This window comes from Pinus tabuliformis, chromosome Q, assembly GCF_031772625.1.
Source record: "Pinus tabuliformis cultivar Carrire ecotype Pingquan chromosome Q, CPIR1, whole genome shotgun sequence".
Classification (NCBI taxonomy): domain Eukaryota; kingdom Viridiplantae; phylum Streptophyta; class Pinopsida; order Pinales; family Pinaceae; genus Pinus; species Pinus tabuliformis.
Genome location: NC_142296.1, coordinates 450,071,763 through 450,094,919, shown reverse-complemented (window position 1 = coordinate 450,094,919; position 23,157 = coordinate 450,071,763). Strand labels below are relative to the sequence as shown.

At 36.7% G+C, this 23,157-nt stretch overlaps 2 pseudogenes; both read right to left on the bottom strand.

Moving 5' to 3' along the window:
- Positions 1–5,098: 5,098 nt before the first annotated feature.
- On the bottom strand, positions 5,099–6,323 carry LOC149220136 (thioredoxin reductase 2 pseudogene; annotated as a pseudogene).
- A 14,509-nt stretch (positions 6,324–20,832) lies between these two features.
- LOC149220135 (thioredoxin reductase 2 pseudogene) lies at positions 20,833–21,950 on the bottom strand (annotated as a pseudogene).
- Between the last annotated feature and the right edge of the window lie 1,207 nt (positions 21,951–23,157).

The following is a 23,157-nucleotide window of genomic DNA, read 5'->3' as shown; positions in this document are numbered from 1 at the left end:
GGAATTTGTCCATATATGATGTAGATACATAAACGACGTGCATATACAGAAGATATGCACATATAAGAAAGTTACGGATATACTGAAGATATGCGCGTATCTTCCGTATATGCACAATTTCCATATATGTGTAATTTCTGTATATGGAATTTGCGCATATACAATGCAGATAGATAAAAATCATGTATATACGGAAGATATGCATATATAAGAAAGTGACAGATATATAAAAGATATGCGCATATCTTCTGTATATGAACAAAAAAGCAGCCTCTATATAGGCGCAACTCCTGTATATACACATCTTATATATAAACAACTTCCATACCCAAAAGCGTTATCTGCCAATTTTAATAATATTTCAAGCCCACTAAGCCGAGTTTTACGAAGTTTTCCTCTGTTAAAATATGTTTTTAATATTAAATGAAAATCAACCCCCTGACTGCCACGGCCTTTCCTACGTTAATACAATTGCAATTTGGTCTCGATTCCTCTACGATCCTTTTTTAAATTTAGAGCTCATGTAATCCTCGTGTATCCGTATGAAGCTCTATCCTCCCTATTCAGTCTCCCCACACCTGATCACTCCTATGTTCCTTTAATCCTCTACTCTGTCTCCAATTTTCAAATTTTTCCCCTGTTCATTTTGTAGCATAAACACAACATCAAGACATGGATGTGATAGCGAGTCAGAAAATGACGCAACATGAAGGAAACAAAATACTTATGGCTAGCTCAAACTTTTCCAGAATAACATGCAAGGCTTTAATCTCTCAAATTTTCAATTCTCCAAAGTGCATATTATTGTCGACAAATTGTTGGTGTGTCACCGAGAGATCAATTTCAGGCACCTTTTTCCTTTCATGTGACCCTCTCACCTTTCCTCTTAAAGAAAGTGGACCTGGTGTGCAATATCACCATAGTCACTCTCATGCCATGGGCAAGGGAGTGACTAGAGACCTAAAGTCGCTCTCATAGGCCTACATGCCACTGTGGATAAACAATGCCTAACCAACTACAAATATGCATAAACGCATGTAGTTGAACATAATTGATCAGTTCTCGCAATCAACCTACAAGACTGGTACATGTAATCAAAATATTCAAATATAAACTAACATACAAGGATATAAGTAGGCGACATAAAATCAACATGTAAGTGACATATAACCATATATAACCTGTCACATGCTCATGACAAATACTCTTCATGAAATTAACATCAAATTCTCCATGATAACCATACTACAACCCTATACATCATCAATCCAATGCAACAGGTATATCAGTGTAAAAGACACACATGCAACTGACATGCATGCATGACTAACACATTCAACCCATCCAGTCTGAGAGTTGAACCATGTTGTGATACCACTTTGTAACACCCTCCTCCACATCTACCCAGGTAACCATGCCAACTGGGGTAAAGCATGAGACGAGAGGTTACTATGATTAGATTCAACCTCCTATGTGACCTGTTGTAGTGGCTACAACCACCCTTTAAATTTTTTCCCTGGCTTCATTTTGGAACCTCTCTACCAACCTTTCATAACAGCATGTCTTGCCTTGTCAAGTACACAAGCTTCAGCGATTTTCTAGCAGATTGCTAGCCTATGCATCAAAGTTTGTCCCCCTGCGCAATTTCTGGAGGGAAGGTTCGTTCCCTCAAGAAATTGTGCAATTCTAGAGGGGAATGAACCTTCCCTCAAGAAATTGTGCAATTCTATCTGGCAACCTATTGGGCTCCAGAATTGCGTAAATCTGCCTGTCATTGCACATTGGAAAAATTGTACAATTCCTCCTGGTAGGACTGCTCAACCAAGAAATTGCGCAATTTTGGGGAGCAGTCAGCTGCTCGGCCTAGAAATTACACAATCCCTCTAGGTAGCTAGCCCAGCTCCCCCCCATAAATGTACATTTTTCCCCTCAGTTGAGCAGATTGTTGCATGTGTAGTTAGGTTGACTGGTTCCCTCCTAACCGAGAAAAACTGATTTGCATGCATGGGCTCCTTCTCCCAAGGCAGCATGCAAAGGCATCCCTTGATTTAGGGATCTACTTTTAGCAGCTAGAGGTTGTATGCAAGGATCATTCAGAAATATCCCACCAACTGTTGCTCTTCCTAGATTTGTGGCATGTGCATCACATTTTTGATTTTATCAAAACTCATGAACCAGAAACTGCAAAGCTCTTTTCTTGCATTGACCTTATAGCTCTAACATCCCACATTGCATGTAGGAGCCGTTGACACATTCAACTCGGCTATTTTGGGGTAGGCTCGCTTTTCAAGTCTTGTGCTGCGTTTGTGTCGCTTTTTGTGTTTTGCTTTGTGTGAGTGTTGTCTACGTGATTTCAGTGAGCGCTTACTGTCGTTTTGATGTATGTTAGCTTGCAGAAGCACCATTTCAATTTTCGTTTGCATCTCACTGCTGTCGCATGCATGAAACTGTTTTTACATGGACGGCCGTCATTGTGGCGACTCACTTCACACACATGCATGCTTTCCCGTATTCTGAATCCTTCACTTGTTGTTTGCATGTATGATCATTCACTCTTGTTTGCACTCGTCTCATCATGCATTCATAATTCTCATGTTTTCAGTCACCCGTCAGTCAATCTAAGCTACCTTGGCCCAAACTGTGCCTTTCCTCACTAACACTGTGCATTTCGAGAAACGAAGGGTCTACCTTCCCTCCATAAATTTCACAAGTCTAGCCCAACACTGACCTTTAGGCTTGCATTTCACAATTCTTGGAGGTAGTGTTCTGCTGGCCCTAGAAACTACGCAATGTAGTTTGCTCGTTGCATGTCACTAGTGTCACACGCTAACTAGTGTCACGGACTCTAATCAGTTGTTTTTTGGTTAACCCTTGGCAGCTCAGTCAAGTAGAGTAAGATGAGGGGGAAAACCTTAACAGGCACATCAGAGGTATATAATAAACTACTTCTATGAAGGAACAACCTCTTCTTCTCTCAATCATATAAACATCAACATAATCATGATCATAACATAATTACTAGATATCAAGGTCAAGGTTTAGATAAATTCCTTTACTCATGCACAACATTGAGAACCATAGTTCCCAACTTAGCCAAGGCATCTGACAAAATATATGCACATATACAAAAGATACACATATACACATACATGCACAACTTCCATATATGTGCATATCTTCCATATATTCACACCTCTCATGTATATGCGTATGTTTCGTATATGTGCAACTTCTGTATATGTGCAAATTCGATATATGCATATATTTCGTATATGTGCATATATTTCGTATACGCGTAGCTTCTGTATATGCTTTCCCAAGGTCCATCCCTTCAACATGTCCCATTGGCTTTGGAAACTGCACAATATTGTTCCTCAACCTTGCCTAAACTGTGCATTGCGCAGTCTCAAGAATCAAGGCTTCCCCTCGCCTGCCTAAACTGCGCAACTACGTAATAATTGAGCTCCTCTTCCCAGCCTATCACTTGTTCCATGCACAATTTATGGATCAAAATGCATCATCTTAGGCTAGGAATTTTCAAATTGATGTCGTCTCATCATGATTGAATTACAGGAATAGGCACCCTGTCATGTCATGGAGAGATGATGGAGAAGGAGAAGGAGGGAAGCATGCTCAAAGTCACTCTTGCAGTTGAACTTGCAAGCTAATCAATCAGGAGAAAGAACAAGGACACTAGTTTGCAACCACTATCCAAGACATAAGATCATTGAAGACTCCTTATTCGACAATATTGTATTAGAAAGTTATAAGGGTTTTTATTTTAATATGTATCAACGAAAGAATATGTCGTTGCTCACATTATTATTTTGTTCGAAGTAACATATTATATTCTTAGGAAATATAAAGTAAAATATGAATACATTTATTCGAGATTTTTTTCAAATTATTTCTTTAAAATTTTAATTTAAAATATATATATATATATATATATATATATATATATATATATATATATATATATATATATATATATATATATATATATATATATATATATATATATATATATATATATATATAGCAAATACAAATGGCTATGAAGATACAATCTTAAATTTATGTGGTATGTTTATAATACTAAAATGTAACTAAGTTAAAAAATGATAAATAAGAATGATATTAGAATAGTAGGACATTTTTTCGGAAGTGATAAAATCTATCATAACTCAATGGCCATCTCTAGTTGCTATTTGAATGCAGGTTGTCTCATCACTATTATTCAAGGAAAACCACGCCACTTGCAATAACCTGCTAGTGAACCATAAGGGGGTAGGCTTTCACTCTTGTGAGATGACTCTGGGTTTTGGGTTGTTAACGTATTTCCTTATATCAGAAAAAGGCCAACTGTTAGCCAAACATAAAGAATTTTAAGACATACTCCAGGGCCATAAAATAGTAAGATGTTATATAAATAGAAAAAAAAAAAAATAGAAAAAAAATTAAATAATATTATATATATATATATATATATATATATATATATATATAATTCAATTAATATTATAATATTTTTTGTTGAAAATTTTAAAATATTTTTTATATCAATATATATATATATATATATATATATATATATATATATATATATATATATATATATATATATATATATATATATATATATATGTGTGTGTAAAGGTATACATAAACTTAAATAAAAATGTGTTTCAGCGTCCACATTTAATTTCAAAATTTTGAAATAATTTATTTTTTAAAACATCAAATAATGAAGTATTAAATATTTTAATTCAATTTACATTTTTAAAAATGCATAGGTGTGGATAATTCTTTCAAAATTTTAATATAATTTATTTTTTAAAACATTAAATAATTACCAAAGAATTAAATAGTTGAATTCAATTTACATCTTTAAACATGCATATATTTCTAATATCGGATTCTCAACAATGCTCCAATGATTCCAATCAGTTTTTGAATTAATGAAATAACATAATACAACAAGTGGACCCATCGCCTATTCTCAAGTCAAAGTCAAAGTCAAAGTTTGGAAAAAAATTTGACATTTGATGTCATTTTGCAGATGCTTTGAATATCTAAATTAATAATTAACATTTATTTAAAACGCTGCTCTCACATCCTCAAACAGCAGGCCGGGAACTCTCAGTATCCTCCTGTGCCGCTCTCTCTCAGAGTCGTCCTCCTCTGCTGCCATTTCTTGTAAAAAATGCTCAACTTCCAGTGCTGACATACACCCTGCACAGTAAATCGAAATTCAAAATACATTAGAAAATTACATCTTTGATAAATGGGACATTATCAAAAATCCAGGATGAAATAAAAAACATATTTAGACACAGACAAAACACAATTGTCTCCACTAAACAGCAGCCGTGCCGAAACCTGACCTGTGGCTATCTTGAAATAAAAAAAGTCACCTAAAATTAATACAACAGATAGAACACACTAGATCGCATTCCAGAAATATACATAGTACATACCTGTACCGGCAGCAGTGATGGCTTGGCGCCATTTCTTGTCCTGAACATCTCCGGCAGCGAAAACCCCCGCAATACTCGTTTGGGTGGTTCCAGGCTTTGTCACAATGTAACCGTCTGAGTCCAACTCCAGCTGTCCCTCCAGAAACTTGGTGGCTGGTTCATGCCCAATTGCAAAGAACAACACCGACTCCTCATTGTTCACTGTGTTCCGCAAATTGAGCCCACTGAGCAAGCCTCTCTCGTTCCCAAAAGCTTTGAGGACCTCCATATTCCATATGACCTCGATCTTGGGGTTATCCAGCGCCCTCTTCTGCATGATCTTGCTCGGCCTGAATGCATCCAGCCTGTGAATAATATAACCTTTGCTACCTTACTTGGTCAAGAAGTTCGCCTCCTCCATGGCAGAGTCTCCATGGTCGATGACAGCCAATGGCCGGTTGTGGAAGATGGGGATGGAACCATCGCAGACAGCGCAGGCAGAAATGCCCTTGTTCCAGAATCCGTCTTCTCTGTCGCCGACACCCGGAAAATCGAGGCGCTTGGCCACTGCCGCCGTGGTGATAGCTTTAAGGTTTTAAGGGTTTTCAAATCATTGTCTTCCATTAAAACGCTGTGAAGCCGCACAACTCGTCGAATAATATCTACTCATTTTATCGAAATGGTGTTTGAGAAGCATTAGCGATAGCATTATACTCCCTCCCTGCAACATTTCAAATTTTTGCGCAGGATTGTCGAATTTGAAATCTTGACGGCGAAGGTTTCATTGAATGTCTGTGGAGAAGTGGTGGAGCATGCCGCAGTAGGGGCTACGGAATCACCAGAAAACAAATCATGTATGGGCATGTCTGTTAATGACAAATCTTAACAACGAGTCATTGGCCAATGATTGGCTTAGTGACTTGTTGTTAAGAATTATGAGTCACGTGAATTTAAAAACATTTCCTAGATTTGCGGCATGCGCATCACATCTTTGATTTTATCAAAACTCATGACCGAGATGCGACAAAGCTCTTTTCTTGCATTGACCTTACAGCTCTAACATCCCACATTGCATCTAGGAGTCATTGACACATTCAACTCAGCAATTTTGGGGTAAGCTTGCTTTTCTAGTCTTGTGCTGTGTTTCTATGGCTTTTTGTGTTTTGCTTTTTGTGAGTGTTGTCTACGTGATTTTGGTGAGAGCTTGTTGTCTTTTTGATGTATGTTAGCTTGTAGAAGCACCATTTCAATTTTCGTTTGAATCTCACTGTTGTCGCATGTATGAGACTGTTTTTACATGAACAGTCGTCATGGTGGCGACTCGCTTCACACACATGCATGCTTTCCCGTATTTTGAATCCTTCACTTGTTGTTTACATGTATGATCATTCACTCTTGTTTGCACTCGTCTCATCATGCATTCAGAATTCTCGTGTTTTCAGTCACCCGTTAGTGGGTTTGAGCTACCTTGGCCCAGACCGTGCCTTTCCCGACTAGCATTGTGCATTTCTAGAAACGAAGGGTCTACCTTCCCTCCATAAATTACACAAGATTGGCCCAACACTGACCTTTAGGCTTGCATTTCACAATTCTTGGAGGTAGTTTTCTGTTGGCCCTAGAAACTACGCAATGTAGTTTGCTGGTTGCATATCACTTCTGAATAAAATTGTGCATTGTGTAGTTTCAGTCCTCAGCAGGCTAGCCTAGATTGTGCATTGTGTAGTTCCAACAGTTAATTAGCCTCTTGATAACCCAGACTATGCCTTCCACAGGTTTGGCAGTCAGTCTCCCAACCTCTAGGGGGAAATTGCGCAACCTTCACGATCGATCACACATGTATGTTGCAAGTCAGTCTTGAAGTTTGTTTTGGTTTCTGACAAACAGATTTTTTTCCATGAGTGTTGCAATGTCTTCAGGCATCGCAGGTGTTTTTCTATCTCTTGGTAGCACAAGTAAAATGGAATTGAGGAGAATAGAGTCAAAGGACATCATTGAGAGAACAATAGGGGTTGCAGCCAAGCTAGTGTCTATGAGCTTGCCTACCTATGAAGACATCAACTTGTTCATAGATAAGGACATCAAGATAAGATGGCCGCAACATCACAACGAGCAGCACCATCAACAACAATAGAAGGGAGCACACCTGCATGCCGTGAGTGCAAGAGGACGCTTGTTGACAGCATAGAGGCAGAGCAAAGCTGAAGGTTCAAAGCAGATCAACTCATGACGAAAACAACTTTGGAGATTAAGGCTGTGAGGTGATGACGTGACATGAAGATCATCCGAAGGCAGAGAATGGAACAGAGAAGGAGTTGCATGTGCTAAATAAGCAACTCAAGGAAGAGCAAGAGCTGCATAGACAAGAGAATGAGTTGTAGTAGGAACAGGTAAAGTAGGGGGGCACAACATGCACATAAGGATGAAGTTGCGCCCATACAAGTTATGGATCCATCCTAGCAACTGGCATGGAGAAAACAAGGTGAGTAGTATTGTTGATTGCATGCAATGGAATTCAGCAGCATGCATGTCATTGTGCGCACACATATGATCCCACCCATTTGGCACACCCACCGAGGCAAAGACAAAAAGCAAGTCCAACTGTAGCTGAACATGTATTTCAACATGTTGATGCGCACGACCACCAACACATGTTTGGAGATCAGCAAATACAACTTATGCAAGAACATGTTTTCGATCTGGTCACACCCAAGATGGTCATGCGCATGCTATCAGACGAGTTGGAAAGAGAAGCCATATCAGTGTTCCCGGATGCAATAGAGGAAAGAGTTTTCTTCAGCAAGATGTAACCATTGAGCACACAGACACCATCACAGATGACCAAGATTGGCATCAGCTCGCCACCATCGACCATCATAAGGACGTTAAAGAGTTGGTCTCACCACAACGGTCTGAGTGTCAGTGATGTCTTGCATGGCTTGCTCAAGCCATTTTGTCTCACATGGGTAGATGTGCATTGTAATGTAACATCTTGTCAAGTGGAAGTTTAAATGTCGACAGTTGGATGTAATAGTCATAGAGTAGATGAAGAGTCATGAGGGTAGATGAACTGTCACAAAGGGGAGTGTCAAGGGCCATCCCACCCTTTTCTATAAAAAGCCCCTCATAACTCATTGTAGAGGCTTTTGGTCATCCAAGCTTCAATAGGAGTATCTTAAAAAAAGCTTGCACAATATTGTAACGGACCTCGGCTCCTCCACTACATAGAGCTAGTATATCTCTTTGGAGGAGCAAGCGATTGTGGCCATAATGTTCCACTACCGGAACTAGTGGTTGGACATGGATGTATTGTATGACTAGAACTTACACTTCTTAATATAGTAGAGCCAAGACGTTTCATGCATATGTCATATTGTATTCCATCTATATTGTTTACTCTAAATGATATATGTATTTGTTTGCTTACGCATGCATGTATGGACTATGTATATAAGTATGTATGAATCTTACTAAAATGTGCTGATTGGTTTAACCATCACTTTGGATTGCTCGCTAAGTTTCTTTCCGACTTGTGATGCATCTTTGCTCGTGTGTTCCATTCCAAGCCACGTACCATTACACCTTGCTAAGGGGTGCACTCACCCTAATTTTTGCGTGTTAGAACTCTTCATGCACCTTCCTTGACTCGTCGCAGCTGTCACACCCTTGCTACCAACATAGGCATCTTACTTGCCTCTGTGTGAAATAGTGGTCAAGGAAATATCATACGACCCAATGCTGGGACTCCTACACTAAACGTTTTGAGGTCTAATTAGGACTTCTTACCAATGAGATCCCCTGACGTGTTGTTGGGTCCAACACTGTCAACATTTTGGTGCTAGAAGGAGGGCTACATGACAAACTGAGCCCTCATCACCTGCTTTGAACCAATGCATATCTATCATGGAGTCTTGCAACACTCTCCTACCTCCAAGATGTTTTTCACATGCCGAATCTGTTACCATCACGAGGGCATTTTTTGATCTCTTGTCCACATATACGTTTGATAGTGAAGGCAAAGTGACCTGTCGTGAGTTCCTACATGAATTCATTGCCTTGCTTCATGAGGATGAAGGATGTTCTGACGAATAGGCCAACCTACTGCTTGCGTACACACTTTGTGAATATCCACATCAATGGCTGTGCAACCTACTGGCTGACATCGTGCACTCGCTTTAGAACTTTTATGACCTCATTGAAGATACTTTCTATCATTTTGATCCAGAACATATTGACCAAAAACTGTTACAACAATAGCATGATGTGGGAGAGCATGAACACACATTTGTTGAACCATGACTTCCTCCCGACATCGCTCCTTCTGGTTTTCGCATAAACTTGGTTGTGAGTCTCATACCTCGTCACATGTATTTTGTAGCTCAACCTCCATCTTCATATTTTGATCATCTTCTGGATGACACTGTCTTTTATTCTTTCATTCCGGACTCTACAGTTGATTTGAATGAGGATTGATCTATCGACAGAGTTGGTGGAGCTTGAACATCCACCGATAGTAGAGGACCATCCTTGTCTCTCTGTACCTCCTCCATTTTTTCTTGACATCCTTGATCACCCTACCATCCCTGATTTTTCATGTGTATCTCCATCCACAGATGCATCCATTGTTGATCATTCATAGGACACACCATATGTCAGCCCATCATCCAACAATGGAGAGGGCTAATGATTCATTGAGAATCCACTTCATCTTTCATCTATTATTTCTAGAAACGCAGAGGGTGAACATCCTTGCTTCTCATCTACCCATTTGTGTGATTCATCAAATCATGAGGATGTCAACCAACATCCTGAATTTTCCGATCTTAGTTGTCATGATCTCTTTACCTCATCATCCAATCATGATGTTGATTCACTCATTGTTAATACGTCTAAGCCACTGGTCGATGATCCATCTGTCAATGAAGTGGAAACCTCGCACTCTTAAGGCACTTCAGCCCGAGCTGATGGTTATGTCAGGCCCTCGTTGTCCTGAGGTTGGTTTCACTTCTGATCAGGCTCCTCATCACTCATATATATGCACTCATGATCAATCTAACACTTAGATTTACTTCCTCCACTTAGACTACACTATCCAATTGCTCATGCATTGGAGGAATCTTACACAACAAGCACACTTGTGCAACGTAAGAGGTCTACCTTTCTCACGTTTCTTGTATATCACGGCCAAGGGATGCATACACTCAACATCTGCATGCAGTATAGCACAACACCATGCCAATTCCACAGAGTGCATGTCATGCACTTTCACTCATTTTTGTTTTGTGGATGTTCGTAAGCTCAGAGTCTGTTTGTCTTCATTGTTGTATTTTTCGTATATACTGGTTTGTACAACTATGTTTATCGTGAACCATGCCTTCACCCACAGGGGTCAACCAATGTGTCGGAGGCTTCGTTGGAAGTATCACTTCATGTGAGACGATCCATGCACTGTTAGCTTAGGAGTAGGAGTAGTGTTTGCTTTTGAGTTGTTTTCTTGCATGCATGTTTGCTTCTTTCTTTGTGTGTTTGCTTGCTTGCTTGTGTGTTTGCTTACTCGCTTTGCTTTCACATTTGCCTATGCTTATTGCTTTGCTTTTTGGTTTTCTCCTTGTTTATGTTTGTAGGTTAGTTTCACATGGACCATGTTTGACTCTTGAAACAAGCTAGGTAAAGTACAAGAGGACATGTACAACTATCAACATTCAGTTATCTGTTGTCCGCTCTCTTATGTTAGAACTTGCTTTCTTCATTCCATGATATATGAATGGAAAATACATAATGTTTGAAGTGAACCTTTGAAAAAACACAACGCTTACGCGCTAATTAGTGTCATGTACTTTAATCAGTTGTTTTTGGGTTAACCCTTGGCAGCTCAATCAAGTAGAGTAAGGTGAGGGGGAAAAACTTAACAGGCACATCAGAGGTATATAATAAACTACTTCTCTGAAGGAACAACCTCTTCATCTCTCAATCATATAAACATCAACATAATCATGATCATAACATAATTAATAGATATCAAGGTCAACGTTTAGATAAATTCCTTTATTCATGCACAACATTGAGAACCTTAGTTCCCAACTTAGCCAAGGCATCTGACAAAAGATATGCACATATACAAAAGATACACATATACTCATACATGCACAACTTCCATATATTCACATATCTTCCATACTGTTATGAAACCAGCTCACAAAAAGATAGAAAAGAGAGATCCACGCCTTAGAATTCAGCCTCTTCGAGGGGGCAGCCTCCTTTACCTTACATAAATGAACAATTCTTGGATGATAAAAATGAAAAGTCCTCCTTTCTATATATAGGATTCTAAGGGGTTATAACATAATCAGAGCCGACGTAACAATAATAATGTAAGGGCACAATAATAAAAATAGTGGGCTTCTATGGGGCACAATAGTAACAATATGGGCACTACATGGGTACATCAATATAATAAGTGGGTTATACTAATAACAATAAGGGGTTACACTAGTAGTATAGGGGCCTAACATGCCCCTCTCCTTCAAAAAGCGTTGCTCTCAACGCTTGAGTAGTTCTTGATGCTTCTGTATAAAATTCTTGTCCTCCCATGTGGAATATTCAGCGGGTAAGTTCTTCCACTTGATGAGATACTCTGAAATTGATTGATTTCGTAGCTGTCGGGTTCTTGTTTCTTTGACTGCTCCAGGTTCCAATATGATTTTTCCTTCCTCTTCAATTTCTAGCAATATTGCTTGAATTGGGATCTTTTGCAACTTTTGAATAAGTGGCCATAGTTCTTCATCCTTCTTCCATTCATCCCTTGCTTAACTTATCCAATCTGGTTGGATAATATAAATAACACAAAACAATGCTCCCACATCCTCATCCTTGAAGAGTCTTCCCATTCGGTAAGGTCACCATTTTTTAAGTGCTTCTTGTTTTGCTTGATTTTGCACCGAAGTGGCGTTATCCTTTAAAAGTTGAAGAACTTGTTGTTGATGCTCGATGTGATCTTTCTCTGCTTGAACCTTTTTCTTCTTGATATGTCCTTCTATCTTTTGAGGAGTGGTAATTTCTTCCAGTCCTTTACAAGATATGGTCGGATTCATTTCTTGATGCTCGATGTGATCTTTCACTTCTTGAACATTTTTCTTCTTGATGTGTCCTTCTATCTTGATAGTTTGAGGAGTGGTAATTTCGTTCATTGAATTACAAGATATGGTTGGATTCATTTCTTCGTTCTCGATGTGATATTTCACTTCTTGTACCATTTTCTTCTTGATATGTCCTTCTATCTTGAGAGTTTAAGGAGTGGTAATTCTTGCCAATGCTTTACAAGATATGTTCTGATTCATTTCTTCTTTCTCTGGGGTGGTGTCTTGGCGTATATCCTCTTCTTTTGATGTTTCTTGATCCTTTTCTTCCTCCTCTTCATATTCTATGTAAAATAATTTCTTCTCAGCACACCTATGACCTTTAGTGCATTTGCTATCACAATTGTAACAAAGCCCTTTTTCTCTTTTTTCTTCCAATTGTTGTGGTGTAACCCTTGTAGGTTGTGGAAGGCTGGGAGAAACAACACTTCCATATTTATAGTTGTGAGGGGTATGATTCCTGGTTTCCATAATTTTGCTTTCCATTATGTCACAAAGCCCTTTTACTCTTTCCAATTGTTGTGGTGTTGCTCTAAAGAAGGTGTGTCTCTTTGTATCCTCATAATGTGCTATCATTTCCTTCGTGGAAATTGACTGCGTAACAAGTTTTTTACGAGAACAAAGCCCTTAATACCATAAAAATTGATCTGGTTCTAAATATGAAGATGCAATACATACCTTTTGTAACAGTTGTACACCATGTAGATCAAAATATTGCTCCATCTGAAGTATCCAATTTACCGGATCCTTGCCATCAAACTTCCTCATCTTGCTTTTTCTTGATTTTAGGAGCTCGACCTTGAAATGACTGTAACTCTATACTTTCAGATCTTTAAGTTCTGAAATTGTGAACTATAGTAGCCCTCTGTGTCCTCTTTCCAATGCCACCAGTCTGATCCAAATTGGATTCTCTAAGAAAGAGTTATGCACAATCTCCTAAGATGACCTGATTATAAACCTTTCCGGAGGAGCGAAATTGTATGAAGTGCCACGTGTCACATTTTCAACCTTTGGGTCTGAAAAATGCATAAAAAAACTACATTCCATCCTCTTTCTATACCTTCTTACGAAATTTCAATCCGATCCCCAGAGGGAAAGTTATGACGATTTTCCCCAGGTCACCTGTTTTGAATGTAATTTAGGAGTCTGCAAAAAGACCAACTTCCTCAGATCATATCTCTGCAAATATCGCGCGAAAAGCTCTGAAATTCGGGCCCAAGGTTCACTGCGATTTCTTATCAAATGGGTTTTTTTTGCGACTTCTAAAATGTCACAGAAAAAAAGTTATGGCGAAAATTCCATGATGACATGTTTGGAGCAGCGAAATCCTAGAATCCAAAGCTCTGATACCAAATGTTATGAAACCAGCTCACAAAAAGATAGAAAAGAGAGATCCACGCCTTAGAATTCAGCCTCTTCGAGGGGGCAACCTCCTTTACATTACATAGATGAACAATTCTTGGATGATACAAATGAAAAGACCTCCTTTCTATATATAGGAGTCTAAGGGGTTATAACATAATCAGAGTCGACGTAGCAATAATAATGTAAGGGCACAATAATAACAATAGTGGGCTTCTATGGGGCACAATAGTAATAATATGGGCACTACATGGGTACATCAATATAATAAGTGGGTTATACTAATAACAATAAGGGGTTACATTAGTAGTATAGGGGCCTAACACATACATTCACACCTCTCATGTATATGCGTATCTTTTGTGTATGCGCAACATTTGTATATGCACAAATTCGATATATGCATATGTTTTGTATATGTGCATATATTTCGTATATGCGTAGCTTCCGTATATTCTTTCGCAAGGTCCATCCCTTCAACATGCCCCATTGGCTCTTGAAACTGCACAATATTGTTCCTCAGCCTTGCCTGAACTGTGCATTGCGCAGTCTCAAGAATCAAGGCCTCCCCTCGCGTGCCTAAACTGCGCAACTACGCAATAATTGAGCTCCTCTTCCCAGCCTATCACTTGTTCCACGCACAATTTACGGATCAAAAAGCATCATCTTAGGCTAGGAATTTTTGAATTGATGTCATCTCATCATGATTGAATTGCAGGAATAGGTACCCTATCATGTCATGGAGAGATGATGGAGAAGGAGAAGGAGGGAAGCATGCTCAAAGACACTCTTGCAGTTGAACTTGCAAGCTAATCAATTAGGAGAAAGAAAAAGGACACTAGTTTGTGGCCACTATCAAAGACTTAAGATCATTGAAGACTCCTTATTCAACAATATTGTATTGGAAAGTTATGAGGGTTTTTACTTTAAGATGTAGCAACGAAAGAATATGTCATTGCTCGCATTATTATTTTGTTCGAAGTAACATATTATATTCTTAGGAAATATAAAGTAAAATATGAATAAATTTATTGGGGATTTTTTTCAAATTATTTCTATAAAATTTTAATTTAAAAAATGAATATATATATATATAGATATTGCAAATACAAATGGCTATGAAGATACAATCTTAAATTTATCTGGTATGTTTATAATACTAAAATGTAACTAAGTTAAAAAATGATAAATATGAATGATATTAGAATAGTAAGACATTTTTTTGGCAAGTGATTAAATCTATCATAATTCAATGGCCATCTCTAGTTGCTATTTGAATGCAGGTTGTCTCATCACTATTATTAGAGGAAAACCAAGCCACTTGCAATAACGTGCTAGTGAACCATAAGGGGGTAGGCTTTCACTCTTGTGATATGACTCTGGGTTTTGGGTTCTTAATGCATTTCCTTATATCCGAGAAAAGCCAACTCTTAACCAAACATAAATAATTTTAAGACATACTCCAAGCCATAAAATAATAAAATGTTATATAAATAAAAAAAATAGAAAAAAATAAATAAATAATATTATATATATATATATATATATATATATATATATATATATATATATATATATATATATATATATATATATAATTCAATTAATATTATAATATTTTTTATTCAAAATTTTAAAATATTTTTTATACCTCTATATATATATATATATATATAAATGTAAAAGTATACATACACTTAAATAAAAATGTGTTTCAGCGTTCACATTTAATTTCAAAATTTTAATATAATTTATTTTTGAAAACATCAAACAATGAAGTGTTAAATAATATAATTCAATTTGCATTTTTAAATAAAAATGTGTTTCAGCGTTCACATTTAATTTCAAAATTTTAACATAATTTATTTTTGAAAACATCAAACAATGAAGTGTTAAATAATTTAATTCAATTTGCATTTTTAAAAATGCATAGGTGTGGATAATTCTTTCAAAATTTTAATATAATTTGTTTTTTAAAACAACAAAGAATGATCATTGTTAAATTATTGAATTCAGTTTACATCCTTAAAAAGGCATCAGCTACTAAGAATTCTTTCAAAATTTTAATATAATTTATTTTTTAAAACATTAAATAATTACCAAAGAATTAAATAGTTGAATTCAGTTTACATCTTCAAACATGCATATACTTCTAATATCGGACTCTCAACAATGCTTCAATGAAAAGAAGATTCCAATCATTTTTTGAATTAATTAAATAACATATTACAACAAGTGTACCCATCGCCTATTCTAACTCAAAGTTTGGGAAAAAATTTGACATTTGCTATCACAATTGTAACAAAGCCCTTTTTCTCTTTTTTCTTCCAATTGTTGTGGTGTAACCCTTGTAGGTTGTGGAAGGCTGGGAGAAACAACACTTCCATATTTATAGTTGTGAGGGGTATGATTCCTGGTTTCCATAATTTTGCTTTCCATTATGTCACAAAGCCCTTTTACTCTTTCCAATTGTTGTGGTGTTGCTCTAAAGAAGGTGTGTCTCTTTGTATCCTCATAATGTGCTATCATTTCCTTCGTGGAAATTGACTGCGTAACAAGTTTTTTACGAGAACAAAGCCCTTAATACCATAAAAATTGATCTGGTTCTAAATATGAAGATGCAATACATACCTTTTGTAACAGTTGTACACCATGTAGATCAAAATATTGCTCCATCTGAAGTATCCAATTTACCGGATCCTTGCCATCAAACTTCCTCATCTTGCTTTTTCTTGATTTTAGGAGCTCGACCTTGAAATGACTGTAACTCTATACTTTCAGATCTTTAAGTTCTGAAATTGTGAACTATAGTAGCCCTCTGTGTCCTCTTTCCAATGCCACCAGTCTGATCCAAATTAGATTCTCTAAGAAAGAGTTATGCACAATCTCCTAAGATGACCTGATTATAAACCTTTCCGGAGGAGCGAAATTGTATGAAGTGCCACGTGTCACATTTTCAACCTTTGGGTCTGAAAAATGCATAAAAAAACTACATTCCATCCTCTTTCTATACCTTCTTACGAAATTTCAATCCGATCCCCAGAGAGAAAGTTATGACGATTTTCCCCAGGTCACCTGTTTTGAATGTAATTTAGGAGTCTGCAAAAAGACCAACTTCCTCAGATCATATCTCTGCAAATATCGCGCGAAAAGCTCTGAAATTCGGGCCCAAGGTTCACTGCGATTTCTTATCAAATGGGTTTTTTTTGCGACTTCTAAAATGTCACAGAAAAAAAGTTATAGCGAAAATGCCACGATGGCCTATTTGGAGCAGCGAAACCCTAGAATCCAAAGCTCTGATACCAAATGTTATGGAACCAGCTCAAGAAAAGATAGAAAAGAAATATCAACGCCTTAGAATTCAGCCTCTTCGAGGGGGCAACCTCCTTTACATTACATAAATGAACAATTCCTGGATGATACAAATGAAAATACCTCCTTTCTATATATAGGAGTCTAAGTGGTCCCAATACAATCAAAGCCTACATAACAATAATATTGTAGCACACAACAGTAACAATGGTGGGCTTCTATGTGGCATAATAGTAACAATATGGGCACTACATGGGTACATCAATATAATAAGTGGGTTATACTAATAACATTAAGGGGTTACACTAGCAGTATAGGGGCCTAACAAAGCCACTGGTCTACGATGATCCATCTGTCAATGAAGTCGAAACTCCACAGACTCTTAAGGCACTTCAACCTGAGCTGATGGTTATGCCAGGCCCTTGTTGTCCTGAGGTTGGTTTCACTTCTGATCAGGCTCCTCATCACTCATATGTATGCACTCAAGATCAATCTAATGCTCAGATTTTACTTCCTCCACTCAAACTACACGATCCAATAACTCATGCATTAGAGGAATCTTACACAACAAGCACACTTGTGCAACGTAAGTGGTCTACCTTTCTCACGTTTCTTACATATCATGGTCAAGGGATGCATAGACTCAACATCTGCATGTAGTATATCACAACACCATGGCAATTCCACAGAGTGCATGTCATGCACTTTCACTCATTTTTATTTTATGGATGCTCGTAAGCTCGGAGTCTGTTTGTCTTTGTTGTTGTATTTTTTGTATCTACTGGTTTGTACAACTATGTTGTTCATGAAGCATGCCTTCACCCACATGGGTCAGCCAATATGTCGGCGGCTTCGTTGGAAGTATCACTTCACGTGAGACGACCCATGCACTGTTAGCTTAGGAGTAGGAGTAGTGTTTGCTTTTGAGTTGTTTGCTTGCATGCATGTTTGCTTCTTTCTTTGTGTGTTTGTTTTCTTGCTTGTGTGTTTGCTTACTCACTTTGCTTTCACATTTGCCTATGCTTCTTGATTTTCTTTTTGGGTTTTCTCCTTGTTTATGTTTGCAGGTTAGTTTCACATGGACCATGTTCGACTCTTGAAATAAGTTGGGTTAAGTACAAGAGGACATGTACAACTATCAACATTCAGTTATCTATTGTCCGCTCTCTTATGTAAGAACTTGTTTTCTTCATTCCATGATACATGAATGGAAAATACATAATGTTTGAAGTGAACCTTCGTGAAAACACAACGCTTACGCGCTAACTAGTGTCACATACTCTAATCGGTTGTTTTTGGGTCAACCCTTGGCAGCTCAGTCAAGTAGAGTAAGGTGAGGGGGAAAACTTTAATAGGCACATCAGAGGTATATAATAAACTACTTCTCTAAAGGAACAACCTCTTCTTCTCTCAATCATATAAACATCAACATAATCATGATCATAACATAATTACTAGATATCAAGGTCAAGGTTTAGATAAATTCCTTTATTCATGCACAACATGGAGAACCATAGTTCCCAAATTAGCCAAGGCATCTGACAAACGATATGCACATATACAAAAGATACACATATACTCATACATGCACAACTTCCATATATGCGCATATCTTTCATACATTCACACCTCTCATGTATAAGTGTATCTTTCGTATATGTGCAACTTCTATATATGCGCAAATTCGATATATGCATATGTTTCATATATGTGCATATATTTCGTATATGCGTAGCTTCCGTATAGGCTTTCCGAAGGTCCATCCCTTCAACATGTCACACTGGCTCTGGAAACTGCACAATATTGTTCCTCAGCCTTGACTGAACTATGCATTGCGCAGTCTCAAGAATCAAGGCTTCCCCTCGCCTGCCTGAACTGTGCATTGCGCAGTCTCAAGAATCAAGGCTTCCCCTCGCCTGCCTAAACTACGCAGCTACAAAATAATTGAGCTCCTCTTCCGAGCCTATCACTTGTTCCAAGCACAATTTATGGATCAAAAAGCATCATCTTAGGCTAGGAATTTTCGAATTGATGTCGTCTCATCATGATTGAATTGCAGGAATAGGTACCCTATCATGTCATGGAGAGATGATGGAGAAGGAGGAGGGAAGCATGCTCAAAGACACTCTTGCAGTTGAACTTGCAAGCTAGTCAATCAAGAGAAAGAAAAAGGACACTAGTTTGCGACCACTATCCAAGACTTAAGATCATTGAAGACTCCTTATTCGACAATATTGTATTTGAAAGTTATGAGGGTTTTTACTTTAAGATGTATCAACGAAAGAATATGTCATTGCTTGCATTATTATTTTGTTCAAAGTAACATATTATATTCTTAAGAAATATAACGTAAAATATGAATAAATTTATTGGGGATTTTTTTCAAATTATTTCTTTAAAATTTTAATTTAAAAAATGAATATATATATATATATATATATATATATTGCAAATACAAATGGCTATGAAGATACAATCTTAAATTTATCTCGTATGTTTATAATACTAAAATGTAACTAAGTTAAAAAATGATAAATACGAATGATATTAGAATAGTAAGATATTTTTTTCGCAGGTGATAAAATCTATCATAACTCAATGGCCATCTCTAGTTGTTATTTGAATGCAGGTTGTCTCATCACTATTATTCAAGGAAAACCATGCCACTTGCAATAACCTGGTAGTGAACCATAAGGGGGTAGACTTTCACTCTTGTGAGATAACTTTGGGTTTTGGGTTGTTAACTTATTTCCTTATATTTGAGAAATGCCAACTCTTAGCCAAACATAAACAATTTTAAGACCTATTCCAGGGCCATAAAATAGTAAGATGTTAAATAAATACAAAAAAAAATTAGAAAAAAATAAATAATCTTTTATATATATATATATATATATATATATATATATATATATAATTCAATTAATATTATAATATTTTTTATTGAAAATTTTAAAACATTTTTTATATCTATATATATATATATATATATATATATATATATATATATATATATATTATATAAATGTAAAGGTATACATACACTTGTTTTCAGCATTCACATTTTATTTCAAAATTTTGATATAATTTATTTTCGAAAACATCAAATAATGAAGTGTTAAATAATTTAATGCAATTTGCATTTTTAAAAATGCATAGGTGTGGATAATTCTTTCAAAATTTTAATATAATTTGTTTTTTAAAACAACAAAGAATGATCAGTGTTAAATTATTGAATTCAGTTTACATCCTTAAAAAGGCATCAGCTACTGAGAATTCTTTCAAAAATTTAATATAATTTATTTTTTAAAACATTAAATAATTACCAAAGAATTAAATAGTTGAATTCAGTTTACATCTTTAAACATGCATATACTTCTAATATCGGAGTCAAAAACAATGCTCCAATGAAAAGAAGATTCCAATCATTTTTTGAATTAATTAAATAACATATTACAACAAGTGTACCCGTCGCCTATTCTAAGTCAAAGTTTGGGAAAAAATTTGACATTTGATGTCAGTTTGGGAAAACGCTTCTCTCACAATCTCAAACAGGCCGGGAACTCTCAGTATCCTCCTGTGCCGCTATCTCTCTCAGAGTCCTCCTCCTCTGCTGCTATTTCTTGTAATAAGTGCTCAACTTCCAGTGCTGACATACACCCTGAACAGTAAATCGAAATTCAAAATACGTTAGAAAATTACAACTTTGATAAATGGGACATTATCAAAAATCCAGGATGAAATAAAATACATATTTAGACACGGACAAAACACAATTGTCTCCACCAAACAGCAGCCCTGCGGCAAACTTGAAATAAAAATTTCCCTAAAATTAATACAACAGATAGAAAACACCAGATCGCATTGCAGACATATACATAGTACATACCTGTACCGGCAACAGTGATGGCTTGGCGCCATTTAGTGTCCTGAACATCTCTGGCGGTGAAAACCCCCCAATACTCGTTTGGGTCGTTCCAGGTTTTGTCTTAATGTAACCGTCTGAGTCCAACTCCAGCTGTCCCTCCAGAAACTTGGTGGCTGGTTCATGCCCAATTGCAAAGAACAACACCGACTCCTCATTGTTCACTGTGTTTCGCAAATTGAGCCCACTGAGAAAGCCTCTCTCGTTCCCAATAGCTTTGAGGACCTCCGTATTCCATATGACCTCGATCTTGGCGTTATCCAGCGCCGTCTTCTGCATAATCTTGCTGGCCCTGAATGCATCCCGTCTGTGAATGATATAAACTTTTCTACATACTTGCTCAAGAAATTCGCCTCCTCCATGGCCGAGTCTCCACCGCCGATGACCGCCGGTTGCGGAAGATGGGGACGGAACTGTCGCAGATAGCGCAGGCAGAAATTCCCTTGTTCCAGAATCCGTCTTCTCCGTCGCCGACACCGGAAAATCGAGGCGCTTGGCCACTGCCGCCGTGGTGATAGCTTTAGGGTTTTCAGGGTTTTGAAATCATTGTCCGCCATTAAAACGCTGTGAAGCCGCCCAACTCGTCGAACAATATCTACTCGTTTTATCGAAATGGTGATTGAGAAGCATTAGCGATAGCATTAAACTCCCTCCCTGCAACATTTGAAAGGTTTCATTGAATGTCTGTGGAGAAGCGGTGGAGCCTGCCGCAGTAGGGGCTATGGAATCGCCGGAAAACAAATCATCATGTACGGGCATGTATGTTAATGGCAAATCTTAACAATGAGTCATTTGCCAATGATTGGCTTAGTGACAAAAGATCACGTGAATTTTAAAACCTACGTGACTATGCCCTTCGACTTTCAAATATAAAGAAAAACATTGACGTGTATTCAGTTACAGCTGCTCCACGACGTGTATTAATGGCCTGCGCTCTTCTGACCGTATAAAAACAGGGCGATTAACCCGATATTTTTTAGAATTGTAGTTAAATGAAATTTACGTGCTTTTTACAGTTTGACAAATTTGCAATTTAATTTAGAAAAATCGTTGGTTTTTTTTCTTCCTTTTTTTCTCATTGGCTCTGCCCGCATCATTGATCTTGTGATTTTTTTTTTTTTTTTTATTTCAGATGTCAATTTGTTGGAAAGATAGATAAACTAAAACATAAAATTCACTCAAAACATAGGTGTTGTGGATCTTTTATTAATCACACAAAACTTGATTCTTAAAATGAACCTCCTGAAAAAATATTTAATCTTTTCCAACTAGCAACTCGCTAAAATGTGTTAATATACAATCACACATCATAAATTTAATCATAAATTATTTCAACTTGACTCAACACCTTAATAAGTTGTTACACCTTAATTGGAAATTGGAAGGGTAATATACTAATAACTTAATAACATGGATTTTTCTTTCTATAAGTATCACATGATTACATCCATTAATTTACCATCCATTCTAATAAGTTATTAGCATGGATAGTTCTATAACTATCCCATATTAATATGTATCAATAAGTTAGAATGACAATAAAATGACTTTTTTACGCAAGTATGGTTGGAAATAATTATTGACTCTATCCATAGACATTGTTAAGAAATAAGTCATTAATGATTAGTGATTTAATATAGTCATGTTATGTAATAGAAAGAAATATGAATGACAAAGAATAAAATAAAATATGGTTTAAATGAGATGTAGTTTAGAATATAGTATATTTCTAGTTTGTGTCTTTTGAGTAATAGCAAAAAAATTTCAAACTCCAAATATTTTCATCTTTGTACTTTCAAATCTCTGTGTAATATAAATCTATGTAATATATCTTTGTAAAAATATTATTAAGTATAACCAATTCACTTACATTAATCTATATAACATATAGATGATGGATATATCCAAAACAAATATTTGCCACTTGCAACTATGTTATTATTTCATGAGGGTCTTTTTTTTATGA